Here is a 14,095-nt window from a genome sequence, read left to right as displayed (position 1 = left end):
CAAGCAAACTACTACCAACCCCGAGCACCTCCGCATCAAAACCCACGCCCGTATCAACCCAACCAAGCTCCAACTTACCAAAATCGACCACATACTATACCTAGAGCCCGTCCAAACCCTGACACCAAAAACACCCGTAATTACACTCAGATCGCTGAACCCTTGGCTCAATTGTTCGAAAGAATGAAAGCAGCAGGCATAATACAACCGATTGAAGGAAAAATTCCCGAGCCTATCCCAAAATGGTTTGATGGTTCCAAAAGCTGCGCATACCACTCTGGAGTTGTTGGGCACGCCACTGAAGATTGCTATGGGCTTAAAAACAAAATCGAAGCCCTGATTAAGGAAGGAGTAATTCAGCTCGCTGAAGCTAAGCCCAATGTGGTCAACAATCCTTTGCCTGCTCACGGAAATACCAAGATTTAGAGGAGTCCAGTGCGGAAAGAGTCAGATCAACAACTTTGTCGCTCTCGTGGGAACAATCCAATACAACTACTCGCAACACCAAGGCACTGACAATATGGGGCGCCGAACCAGGAAAGACTCTGAAGAATTGGACTTGTACTCCGTCCTCGATCCGTCGGGAGCCTTGGCAGCATGAACATGTAGTGAACTTGTTTTCTTTTATTGATGCTTGAACCGTACTCAAAATGTTGTTTGTTTTGCTTCACCTTGTGGAAGCTTGAATTGCAAAACTATGAATGCATTTCTGATTTTTTCTTAATCATCTATTTTCTACTTTATTTATCAAAACTGTCAACTCTACGATTGTGACATGAAATGTACGAATAGACAACACACATTCCGAGAGAGTAACAAAGAAACTAGGGGGACAAGACAAGATTCCACTCACAAGAATTGAAATAGCCGATAGGTGATAACATAAGCCTAAAAGCTAGCAATTCAAGAAGAAATCAAAGTACGACATTAGGTTAGACAACCTAGTTTGCAACCTTTCCTTTAGATGCGAACTACGCTTGACCTGATTCCTCGGTGGATACGTAGGCAGCCCACATAGGGACTCGGTCATACTAGGTTAGAATTTTTGCCATTTTAATGCGTACGAACTACGCTGACCTGATTCTCATGGTGAGATACGTAGGCAGCCCACATAGGGTTCGGTTGCGCTATAACAGAAAATTCAAAAAAAAAAAAACCTTACACGAAGACTATCAACATACAGACCCGTCACACCTAGATAAAAATCCAACAAACCCTTTACCATAGATATAACAGAACTACGCTGACCTGATCCGCTTAGCAGGATACGTAGGCAATCCACATCGGGTTCGGTCCCTTTATTAGAAAACTCAGACCACTTTATGTATTTTACGAACTACGTTCTGACCTGATTCTCATGGGGGATACGTAGGCAGCCCACATAGGGTTCGGTTGTATTTAGAACAAAAAGTCCAAAATATCTTACGCGTACGAACTACGTTCTGACCTGATTCCCTTGGGGGATACGTAGGCAACCCACATAGGGTTCGGTTGCGCTATAACAGAAAATCCAAAGTCCTTACACAAAGAAAACCACACAGAGCTTGATTCCCTCGGCGGGATTCGTAGACTATTAACATATAGATCCGTCACACCTAGATAAAATCCAACAAATCTTTTACCATTTATATAGCAGAACTACGCCGACCTGATTCCCTTGGTGGGATACGTAGGCAATCCACATCGGGTTCGGTCCTTTTATTAGAAAACTTCAGACCATTTTTTGTTATGAACCTACGAACTACGTTCTGACCTGATTCCTTGGCGGATACGTAGGCAACCTATATAAGGTTCGGTCACACCACAACATAAATTTAGCACACCCTTCTGAACCCAAAACTGGGGCATATTTTGGAAAAGATATAGACGAAAGAACGGTTGGACATCGACAAGATTAAGGCTATCAGACTGGAAGTATTATAGACCAATTACTTTAGAAGTGTCACAATCTGAAGTTGGCAGAAATTATTTTACAACTTACACACATATATTTACACATATATCTTTCATTACATACATATACATCTTTCCTTAGATACATACATTTGCATATATATATATATATATATATATATATATATATGTATATATATTTCACAACTTATATATATATAGTCACATTTCCTTATACATATACCTACATAGCTACCTTTGAAATCAAATACTTTCTTGGAATTGTTTCACTATTGTTCACCTACCGAGGTTTGAACGGAGATCACAAGATCCAAACAAACAAGATGAATGGAGCGCCAACCGCGTCAAGCTTTGAGTCAACACGAATCAACTTCCCCCTCCCAAACTAAGAATTTTTCTTTGAGTGCAGGATTTAAAGGACTGCAAGATCAATAGTCAAGTCTATCAATCATAGCAGAAAAGCATCATCTGGCTCAACATGGCCTCGCCTAAAAAAAGCCGAACGGCTTTATTTCTAACTCTAACTTTAATTTTATTTTATCACAATAACTTTATGACTTTATATACCTGTTTTGTAGGTTGATAAGATTGAAGGCAAATTGAATCAAGATTACGTGTCCTGAATTGGGCCTGTCACGATACCATCGACATCATCAACCAAATGACTATTCTATCACTTTTATTCCATACTTTATCAATTACTTTCTCATATACTTTACCAACTTTAACGACTTTATCCTGAACTTTACAGGAATCAATGTCAAGTCTCCGAAGACAACCGGAGGCATCATTTGGCCTCTTCGGCACAAGCCAAACAGCTACACTCTTACTTTATCCCCTACTTTACCTCCTACTTTATCATTTACTTTACCAACTTTAACAACTTTACCCTGAACTTTACAGGCATTACCATCGAGCCTCCGAAGACAACCGGAGACATCATCCACTTTACAACTTTATCCTGGACTCTACGGGAATCATCATCAAATCTCTGAAGACAACCAGAGACATCACATGGCCACACGGCCTCATACGCACAAGCCGGACGGCTGCACTTTGACTTTACTCTCTACTTTATCATCTACTTTACCAACTTTAACGACTTTATCCTGAACTTTACAGGAATTATCATTGAGCCTCCGAAGACAACCGGAGACATCGTCCACTTTACAACTTTATCCTGGACTTTACGGGAATCATCATCGAATCTCTGAAGACAACCGGAGAGATACCATCAAGTCCCCGAAGACAACCGGAGACATTACATGGCTATACGGCCCCATACGCATAAGCCAGACGGCTACACTTTGACTTTACTCTCTACTTTATCATTTACTTTACCAACTTTAACAACTTTACCCTGAACTTTACAGGAATTATCATTGAGCCTCCGAAGACAACCGGAGACATCATACACTTTACGACTTTACCCCGGACTGTACAAGAGTTTGCATTAAATCTCCGAACACAACCGGAGACATATCATCAAGTCCCCGAAGACAACCGGAGACATCGCATGGCTACACGACCTCACCTGCATAAGCCAAACGGCTATACACCTACTTTACTCCTTACTTCATTTCTTTATTTCATCATCTACTTTACCTACTTTAACGAATTTACCTTAAATTTCGCAGATATCATTTATCGTCGAGTCCCGGAAGACAGCTGGAGACCTTATCACTATCATCTTCAAATGCAACTAGAGATATTATCACATCCTCAGCATACGCATCACGCATTCATTCAAGTCCCTGAAGACAACCAGAGACAACACTGGCCATACGGCTTCATTTTCATTCCCACACTCATATTTATTATCATTTTACACTCTTTATAATTTTACACTCTCAACGTTATTACTAATTTTGATATGAATTTCAGTTTCGGCAGAAAATACAACCTGCAGGGACGCAACGCAACGTGGAACTTTATCTTACGCAGTGAATTGGGGAAAATTTGCTGAAGAGGAATACCAAACTCACAAGCAAAGGTCACGGATCTACTCTCGAACTCGATTCCGCCTATGTCCACAAACACGTGATACGTAGGTTAAATTCTCTTTCACATCCTCCGCTAAAACTCTACTCAATCTACTCTTTTCACAATCTCATATTCCTTTCTACACCCCCAGTGTCTCCATAACTCAACACTGGGGCATCTTTGAAGAATTCACATCGTGCCTAGTAGAATCCTACTTGAAAGTGTGTTGCGCGCCACATTCATAATTAGGAGGCTATTAGCGTATGTTCCATTCTTGAACGTTCGCGTCACCTGTCTACAACCCCTGCAAGATTGTGAATCCACAAAAAACTTTCGAACAACACATGGCCTGATTCTCGTGCAGCCCGAGATATGTAGGCAACCCGAAATCGAGATTCGGCCATAATTTTCCATAATTCCTGCGATCCTCATAATATTTTCCATCAATTTTCCAAAAAATCGTACTTTCTTATAAATTCATATTCGTTGATCCAAACAAAATTGGCTACTACGTCAACTTCTTCGCCCGAAGATTCTTACATCATCTCCGGTCGAAGAGGGGCATCTGTTGACACCCAATTTTGTCCCTCTCCTATTTAATTTACCCGGGTTTCTAAATTTACTGACGAGCTAAATACTTTATTTTCACTACTATTATTTTCGCTACTTTTATTTTTTTTAACATTATAAGTATTACTTTATCACAGATTTTAAACGGTTAGTCATCGTTTCATTTTCGGGTTTGGAATCGTTAAATTAATTACAAGACAACACTTTGCAAAATCTTTATTTTTTCTTCTACATATTAATTATTAATTACATAATATATATTATACCAGTTAGAATCCCAAAACAAATATAATTAAATAGCGGAGGAAGGACCAATATTTTTCAGCCAAATTAATGGCCCAAAATACAAATATAATATCATTTCCCTACCCAAATAATCACCCCACATTTTAATACCCAACCCACATTTATATCAGCCCATATTTAAATTAAACGGACCAGCCCACTACCATTTTAATTTCAGCCCAACCCATATTTCACCCGACCCGGTCCACTTCTTTTCCTCTTCTCTTTTACCCTAAAACCTATTCTCTTTCTCTTTCTCTTACTCTTTTCTCCGCCTCCTCTCTCTCTCTATACTCTCCCTCTCTCCCTTCCTAGCCGCCTCCTTCTTTCCCGCTTCTCGCTCCCATCTCCCACCATTTCCGCTCTCTCCACTCACCTCTGTCCCCCACTTCGTCTCTCTCCCACGCTCCTCTCTTTACCAACGAAACCCTATAAATATAAATGCAAGTTGTCTTACCTTAAAACAAATAAACAAAACCAGGAATCTCCAATATGTCGTACTTCTACTTTAACCCGGTTAAAATGGGGTATGACAGCTTGGCGACTCCACTGGGGAACTCTACCTAGGTTCTAACCATAACGGACTTAGATTTAATTAGGCTTTGTGTGCTAACTTAGTTACTTTATTTGCTGAAACTATTTTCACATGGTATAAACTGCTTACATGCTATTAATTGTTTGATATAAACTGTTTAAATGTTACTGCTTTGATAAACTGTCATTCCGTTCATACTTCCTCCACTCCTGGAAAATTCACACAAATTCACACACTTAAAGCGGTTTCGCGATTCGCGGCCGTGCACTACTAAATCACCCTTTAGTTGGATTGATCTTGTGGATTTAGTCGATCGGCGGTGCAGTCGACGGCCACGGACCTTCCACTCCCGAGTTGTCCACTTGGGGGAGCCTTGTGTCATAGGAAGCCAACTCTTAGTCAGCCTAAGATAGAGCTAAACCAACACCCTTTATTAGGAGCATACATTTCATTACCTAGGAGACTTAATACCCTTGGTGTATTAAGCCCATTAAATGACTTTATCCAAACGTCCAAGCGGGTTCACGACCCCGAGTGACACTAATCATACTTTGTGTGCATGTTTGAAGGATAACTGTGCCTAAATATGGACTATTTGCTTTAACTAATTAAACTTTAGGGGGGAGGGAATGACTAACGTTTCTATGACAGGTATGAATTTACATTGGAGTACAATGAATGACGAAGATCAATGACATCACAAAACGGAGCTTAAATTTAGACATAGGAAATTGTATTTACTTTACTTAGATTAGGAACACTCCATGTTGTACTCATTTGACATGTAATAAATATTACATTATTTTTTGTACTTTATTTTGGGGAAATAGAATTTGTTTAATTAATCAAAAACAATGGGATGACGTATTATGACACACTTTACCATTCAAACAAACGTTAGGCCTACCTCTGGCACAAAGAGATCACATGCATATTAGGACGCGTTATTATTTTTTGATATAATCGTTTACATCTGTTTGACAACTTGTTTGACTTTATTTGATAAATTATTTGCTACATGCCTTACTTGACTCTATGTGATCATGACTTTACCTACTTGACTCTATGTTATGAGACTGAAATCATTTTGCATTTTATGTTCTTATATCCCCAAAAAGAGTTGATTCGTGTCGACACCAAGACACTGACCATCTGGGATGCCAAACCAGGAGAGACTTTGAAGAATTGGTTTCTTACTCCAGGAGTCTTGGTAGTTTGAACATATAGAATTTTTTTTGAAATAGCACGATTTTAAAATTGAGGTTTGAATCATGCTCAAAACTTTTGTTTGTTTTGCTTCATATTTTGGAAGCTTAAATTACAAAAACTATGAATACATTTCTGATTTTCCTTAATCATCCATTATTGTTATTTTCTACTTTATTTATCAAAACTGCCAACTCTATGATTATGACATAAGATGAACGAATAGACAACATACGTCTCGAGGGAGTAACAAAGAAAACTAGAGAACAAAACAAAATTTCACTTAGAAGAAATTGAAATAGCCTACAGACAATGACACAAGCATGAAAGCTATCAGTCAAGAAGACATTGAAAGACAATATTAGGTTACACAACCTAGTTTGCAACCTTTCCTTTAATATACGTGTGAACTACGCTTGACCTGATTCCTCGGTGGATACGTAGGCAGCCCACATAGGGACTCGGTCATACTAGGTTAGAATTTTTGCCATTTGCATGCTTACGAACTACGTTCCGACCTGATTCCCATGGTGGGATACGTAGGCAGCCCACATAGGGTTCGGTTGCATTATAACATAAAATCAGAAATCCTTATGTAAGGAGAATTACACATGACTTGATTCCTTTGGCAGGATTCGTAGACTTTCAACATACGGGTTAGTCATAATTAGGTAGAAAACCAACAAACCTTTACCATTTACACAACAGAACTACGCTGACCTGATCCGCTTAGCAGGATACGTAGGCAATCCACATCGGGTTCGGTCCCTTTATTAGAAAACTCAGACCACTTTATGTATTTTACGAACTACGTTCTGACCTGATTCTCATGGGGGATACGTAGGCAGCCCACATAGGGTTCGGTTGTATTTAGAACAAAAAGTCCAAAATATCTTACGCGTACGAACTACGTTCTGACCTGATTCCCTTGGGGGATACGTAGGCAACCCACATAGGGTTCGGTTGCGCTATAACAGAAAATCCAAAGTCCTTACACAAAGAAAACCACACAGAGCTTGATTCCCTCGGCGGGATTCGTAGACTATTAACATATAGATCCGTCACACCTAGATAAAATCCAACAAATCTTTTACCATTTATATAGCAGAACTACGCCGACCTGATTCCCTTGGTGGGATACGTAGGCAATCCACATCGGGTTCGGTCCTTTTATTAGAAAACTTCAGACCATTTTTTGTTATGAACCTACGAACTACGTTCTGACCTGATTCCTTGGCGGATACGTAGGCAACCTATATAAGGTTCGGTCACACCACAACATAAATTTAGCACACCCTTCTGAACCCAAAACTGGGGCATATTTTGGAAAAGATATAGACGAAAGAACGGTTGGACATCGACAAGATTAAGGCTATCAGACTGGAAGTATTATAGACCAATTACTTTAGAAGTGTCACAATCTGAAGTTGGCAGAAATTATTTTACAACTTACACACATATATTTACACATATATCTTTCATTACATACATATACATCTTTCCTTAGATACATACATTTGCATATATATATATATATATATATATATATATGTATATATATTTCACAACTTATATATATATAGTCACATTTCCTTATACATATACCTACATAGCTACCTTTGAAATCAAATACTTTCTTGGAATTGTTTCACTATTGTTCACCTACCGAGGTTTGAACGGAGATCACAAGATCCAAACAAACAAGATGAATGGAGCGCCAACCGCGTCAAGCTTCGAGTCAACACGAATCAACTTCCCCCTCCCAAACTAAGAATTTTTGTTTGAGTGCAGGAATTAAAGGACCGCAAGATCAATAATCAAGTCTATCAATCACGACAAAAAGCATCATCTGGCTCATTAGGGCCTCATCTCAAAAGCCAAACGGCTTTATTCCTAACCCTATCTTTAATTTTATTTTATCACAACAACTTTATGACTTCATACATCTTTTTTGCAGGTTTAAGACGAATCAAATCAGGATTACGCGTCATTAATTCAGCCTGCCACAATACCGTCGACATCATCAGCCAAACGGCTACACTCTTACTTTACTCCATACTTTATTACTTTCTTTACCTGCTTTAACCACTTTGCCCTGAACTTTACAGGAATCAACATTAAGTCCCCGAAAACAACCGGAGACACAACATCAAGTCCCGAAGACAACCGGAGACATTGCATGGCTATACAGCCTCACATGCATAAGCCGGACGGCTACACTATGACTTTACCCTCTATTTTATCCTGAACTTTACAGGAATTAGCATCAAGTCCCCGAAAACAACCGGAGACACAGCATCAAGTTCCGAAGACAACCGGAGACATTGCATGGCCATACAGCCTCACATGCATAAGCCGGACGGCTACACTATGACTTTACCCTCTATTTCATCCTGAACTTTACAGGAATTAGCATCAAGTCCCCGAAAACAACCGGAGACATAGCATCAAGTCCCCGAAAACAACCGGAGACATAACATTAAGTCCCCGAAGACAACCGGAGACATCATTCGGCTATACAGCCTCACATGCATAAGCCGGACGACTACACTACGACTTTACCTCATACTTTATCATTTACTTTACCGATTTTAACAACTTTACCCTGAACTTTGCAGGAATTATCATTGAGCCTCCGAAAACAACCTGAGACATCATCCACTTTACAACTTTATCCTGAACTTTACAGGAATTAGCATAGTGTCCCCGAAGACAACCGGAGACATAGCATCAAGTCCCCGAAGACAACCGGAGACATCGCATGGCTACACGGCCTCACCTGCATAAGCCAAACGACTATACACTTATTTTACTCCTTACTTCATGTCATCATCCACTTTACCTACTTTGACGAATTTACCTTAAATTTCGCAGATATCATTTATCATCGAGTCCCGGAAGACAGCCGGAGACCTTATCATTATCATCTTCAAATGCAACTAGAGACCCTATCATATTCTCAGCATACACATCACGCATTCATTCAAGTCCCTGAAGACAACCAGAGACAACATTGGCCACATGGCTCATCTTCATTCCCACACTCATATTTATTATCATTTTACACTCTTTATAATTTTACACTTTCAACATTATTACTAATTTTGACATAAATCTCAGTTTTGGCAGAATGTACAACCTGCAGAGATGCAACACAACGTGGAACTTTTATCTTACGCAGTGAACTGGGGCAAATTTGCTGAAGAGGAATACCAAACTCACCAGCAAAGGTCACAGATCTACTCCCGAACTCAATTCCGCCTATGTCCACAAACACGTGATACATAGGTTAATTTCTCTTTCACATCCTCCGCTAAAACTCTACTAAATCTACTCTTCTCGCAATTTCATATTCCTTTCTACACCCAGTGTCTCCATAACTCGACACTGGGGCATCTTCGAAGAATTTACATCGTGCCCATTAGAGTCCTACTTAAAGGTGTATTGCGCGCCACATTTAAAATTAGGAGGCCATAAGCATATGTTTCATTCTTGAACGTTCTCGTCACCTGTCTACAACCCCTGCAAGATTGTGAATCCACAAAAAACTTTCAAACTACACATGGCCTGATTCTCGTGCAGCCCGAGATACGCAGGCAACTCGAAACTGAGATTCGGTCATAATTTTTCATAATTCCTTCGGCCCTCATAATATTTTCCATCAATTTTCCTAAACCATACTTTCTTACAAACTCATTCGTCGGTCCGAACAAAATTGGCTACTACGTCAACTTCTTCGCCCGAAGACTCTTACATCATCTCCGTTCGAAGAGGGGCATCTGTTGACACCCAATTTTGTCCCTCCTTTATTTAATTTACTCGGTTTTCTAAATTTACTGACGAGCTAAATACTTTATTTTTACAATATTTTATTGCCACTACTACTAATATCATTAATTTTATTTTTGACATTACAAGTATCACTTTACTACAAATTTTAGATGATTTTATCATCATTTTTTTTTTGAGTTTGGATTCATTAAATTAATTACAGAACAACACTTTGTTAAATCCTTATTATTTTTTTTTACATATTAATTGTCTTCTATGTATTGTACTAGTTATTAATTTAGAAACCCATACTTTAAATTTATTAACCCAACCAACCCAAAAAAAATCCAGCCCATCTAAAATTACCCACCCCGTCTAAAAAATTATTAATTAAAATGACGTATGAATTACGACTCATTTTGACCGCATTTTGTTTTTAATATTGCTCGGAAGTATATCAATATTGGACTCATTTTGAAGCTCATATTTTAAAATAATGTATTATAATTTTTATTTCATTAAAATATTATTTTACAAGGAGAAAGTTCTTGATAATTCTATCTACCTTTTTTTTCCTATCCCATCAAAGAAAATGAAAAAGAAAAAAAAAGGGGGGGGGGGGGGGGGCATGTGTCACTTTCTTTCTCTCTCACCTATTTCCTCTTCCAAACAAAGCCAACTTTCAGCCTGTCCACTTTCATTCAACGTTCGAATATAGTCAACATAGGAGGCCACCAAACTTTTAAAAAGTCTAATTTTCCTACACAAGGAAAAAAAAAAAGGAGCAAAGAATTTTTTATTGACAACAATGGCAGGTTTTGTCACCCCCACTTAGTGCAATACTTCCTCTTTTCACGCCTCAATCCTGTCGTCTTCTTCATCTCTCTCCCTTCCCCATTTCCTCTGGTCCCCTCTTTCCCCTCCATTTTCAGAAAATCTCTCACGCTCCATTCACTCCTTCCTTCCCCCCGCTCATACGCTCCTCTCTCTCATATTTTTCTATAAGAGGTGGATTTTGATTCAAATAAGGGGGACTTTTCAGGTTTTTTTTTAGAGAGATTTTCAGTGAACAAAAATAAAAAAATAAGAAAAATTTCGATTTCTCCTTTCCGGTGAACTTTAGCCGGAAATTAATCAACATTTTCAGAGATCCAACTATATTCCAAGCTTGATTTTCCTTTTTCCGGTGAACTTTAGCCGCGACGAGTGTAGTCGATTCACAACTCTAGCTTCAAATTTGTTCGGGTGTAAAAGAGTAGATCGAGACTCAGATCCCTTGTTCACTGCACCCACAAAAGGTAAATCTGACCCGGCTCCGTTCATTTTTTTTATTTTTGTTTTTTTGTTAAAATACCGTGTGTTAGAAATCATGTTTTAGGATGTTTGTATTATGGAATATTTTTATGTTTGCTAGTTGTTTTTCTGGTGTAAATTTTGAATAACATGTCACAAAATATATATGCTGCATACTTCTATTTTATTTTTTTACAAAGATAGGTGTTTAGGATCAAAATGACATTTGTTCTCAAGTGTTGCATACACCTAACATTTTAATCCTTTTTCCTCTTCGGTTTTCCATTTGTTTGAATTTAGTACGAATTAGGAGTTTAATTCTATTTCGTATAAGTTTCAATCTGCTCAAAAATTAATGGGATCGGCTTCTTTTAGTTCTTCATCCTTTTAACAAAAAGACATGTTTGATATCTGTTGCTACTTATCTTTGCTCAACGTTATGGTATTTTGGTTGATGCTTTATTTATGTGTAGTGTGTGGTGGCTGAATTGTGTATGCATGAGGTACATTTAAAATATACATCGAATATACTCAAATATACATAGCATACATAATCCACTGGTTTGTTTTAAATCTACATTTCATATCTTTAAACCTTATCTATTGGTCACTTACTAATCTTTTTCTTTCGTTTTTATGCATGACTATCGCATGTGAGTCCCTCGGATTCATCATCTTCCACATTCAGTGTTGGGATAAAGGCCCAACACAACTTCTCTCGAGTCAGCCCTCATACAGTAACGGCTAATCTGCAGCAATATATGAAGAAATTTGTTGGGCCGAAGCCCAGCAGTCAACAGACCACAGCAGTCCAAGAAAATGGGCTGAGCCCATTTACATTATATCTACTCTTCTATTTTTATTTTTGTATGCATTTAATGTGTATTGTATGACTAACATTTTTCTTGTTTGTTAATTTAGATAAACTTTAGTGACATTAAGGGCTTTAGTTTAGTAATGGGTAGTTGATTCCACAAATCACATTCACTTCTATTTTCTAAACTATTTATGGTATCTATAATATTTATTTGAATAATTGATTTTCAAATAGTATGCCTATATATTTTTGGGTTAAAGGAATTATTTCTCATTATTATCATCTTAGGAATTTCAAAATGTCACTAACACACAAAATATGAAACCAATTGTATTTTGTAAACATTTTTAAGATTTACCCAATTATACATATTTTAGCTGATAAAAAAAAATAGAATGAAATTCATGGCCCTTTTCATCATATTGAAGAACATAAGTCCAAGCATTTCTATACCATCATATTCATATAATATCGTTTTTACTCAAAGATCACTTTTGTCAAATTACCGTTTAAAAGGCTATTATTCACAGGCAAATGATCCTATTTCCTACAAATCTTATTTTGTGAATAACATTACTATTTAAGGCCTTAGCAATACTTTCAAGATATTTTCTTAAAATATTTAAAATACTATATTTACACTTAAGCCTAACAAATTATAAGTCCGGTCGGTTAACCATTATTAATGGGTCTTAAAGGATGCCTAATACCTTCCCTTTAGACTAATTGAACCCTTACCTAGAATCTTAAGTTTCGCAGATCTTTAACAGAGTTAACTTTAAACACAACTTTAATAAACTTTAGGTGTCCTAATTCACCATAAATAATTAGGTGGCGACTCCTTAACATAAATAAACAAAAATAGGAATCTCCAATACGTCGTACTCTAATTTTAACCTCCGGGTAAAAATGGGGTGTGACAATATTCACCCTCATGATGTTCTCAAATAGTAAATATGCAATATTACGACTTATTATTTGAGTTACACCCAATCTTCTTATTTCTATAGATGAAAAACTATTAAGTATTATTCATTTGTTAAAGAATTATGAGGGTCAATTATTTTAATTAACGAATTTAACATATAATTTTTCTAAGAACTGTTAGGCGAGCCCCGAGCGTTGGGCGTTAGGCGTGTTTAGAGAGTACAGTTGGGCGCTTAAGGCGTAAGCCCCACAGGAACTAAACCCCGCACGTGAGCCCCAAGGCATTTTACCAGTGCCTCGCCCTGCGAGTCCTGAAACAACCTTTTAAAACACTGATATGACCACATATTGTAGCTTTTTCAGAAAATTGTTTTCGAACCAAAAGTTTCTATTTACTGTATTTCCTTTTTGAATTATTTTACTTCTTTCGACATCATTCTAAATTTTAACTTTGAGGCACTCCAAATTCATCAGATGCAAAAACAATTCTCATTATATATAAAATTCAACCTAATGTGGTTTACTGCTATTTTGATTATATTAGACTTGCATTTTTAGTTTAAAATTTCTTTCAGTTTTAAAAAACCAAACTCAATAAATCTAGTCAAATTACTCCTAAACTGTAGAAATTGAGTCATTTAATGAGATGGACTTCTTAAGACCAACTTAGACCATTCTAAATCTAGATTAGTGGAATTCTTGAACTCCATAATATAGTTTCTCTATCTAATTTTCTCTCTTATTATTGCAGCTGGTCTTTGGTCAATGCAATTTTTCTAGTGAAGCCTATGAGG

This window comes from Lycium barbarum, chromosome 5, assembly GCF_019175385.1.
Source record: "Lycium barbarum isolate Lr01 chromosome 5, ASM1917538v2, whole genome shotgun sequence".
NCBI lineage: Eukaryota > Viridiplantae > Streptophyta > Magnoliopsida > Solanales > Solanaceae > Lycium > Lycium barbarum.
This window is presented reverse-complemented; position numbering follows the sequence as displayed.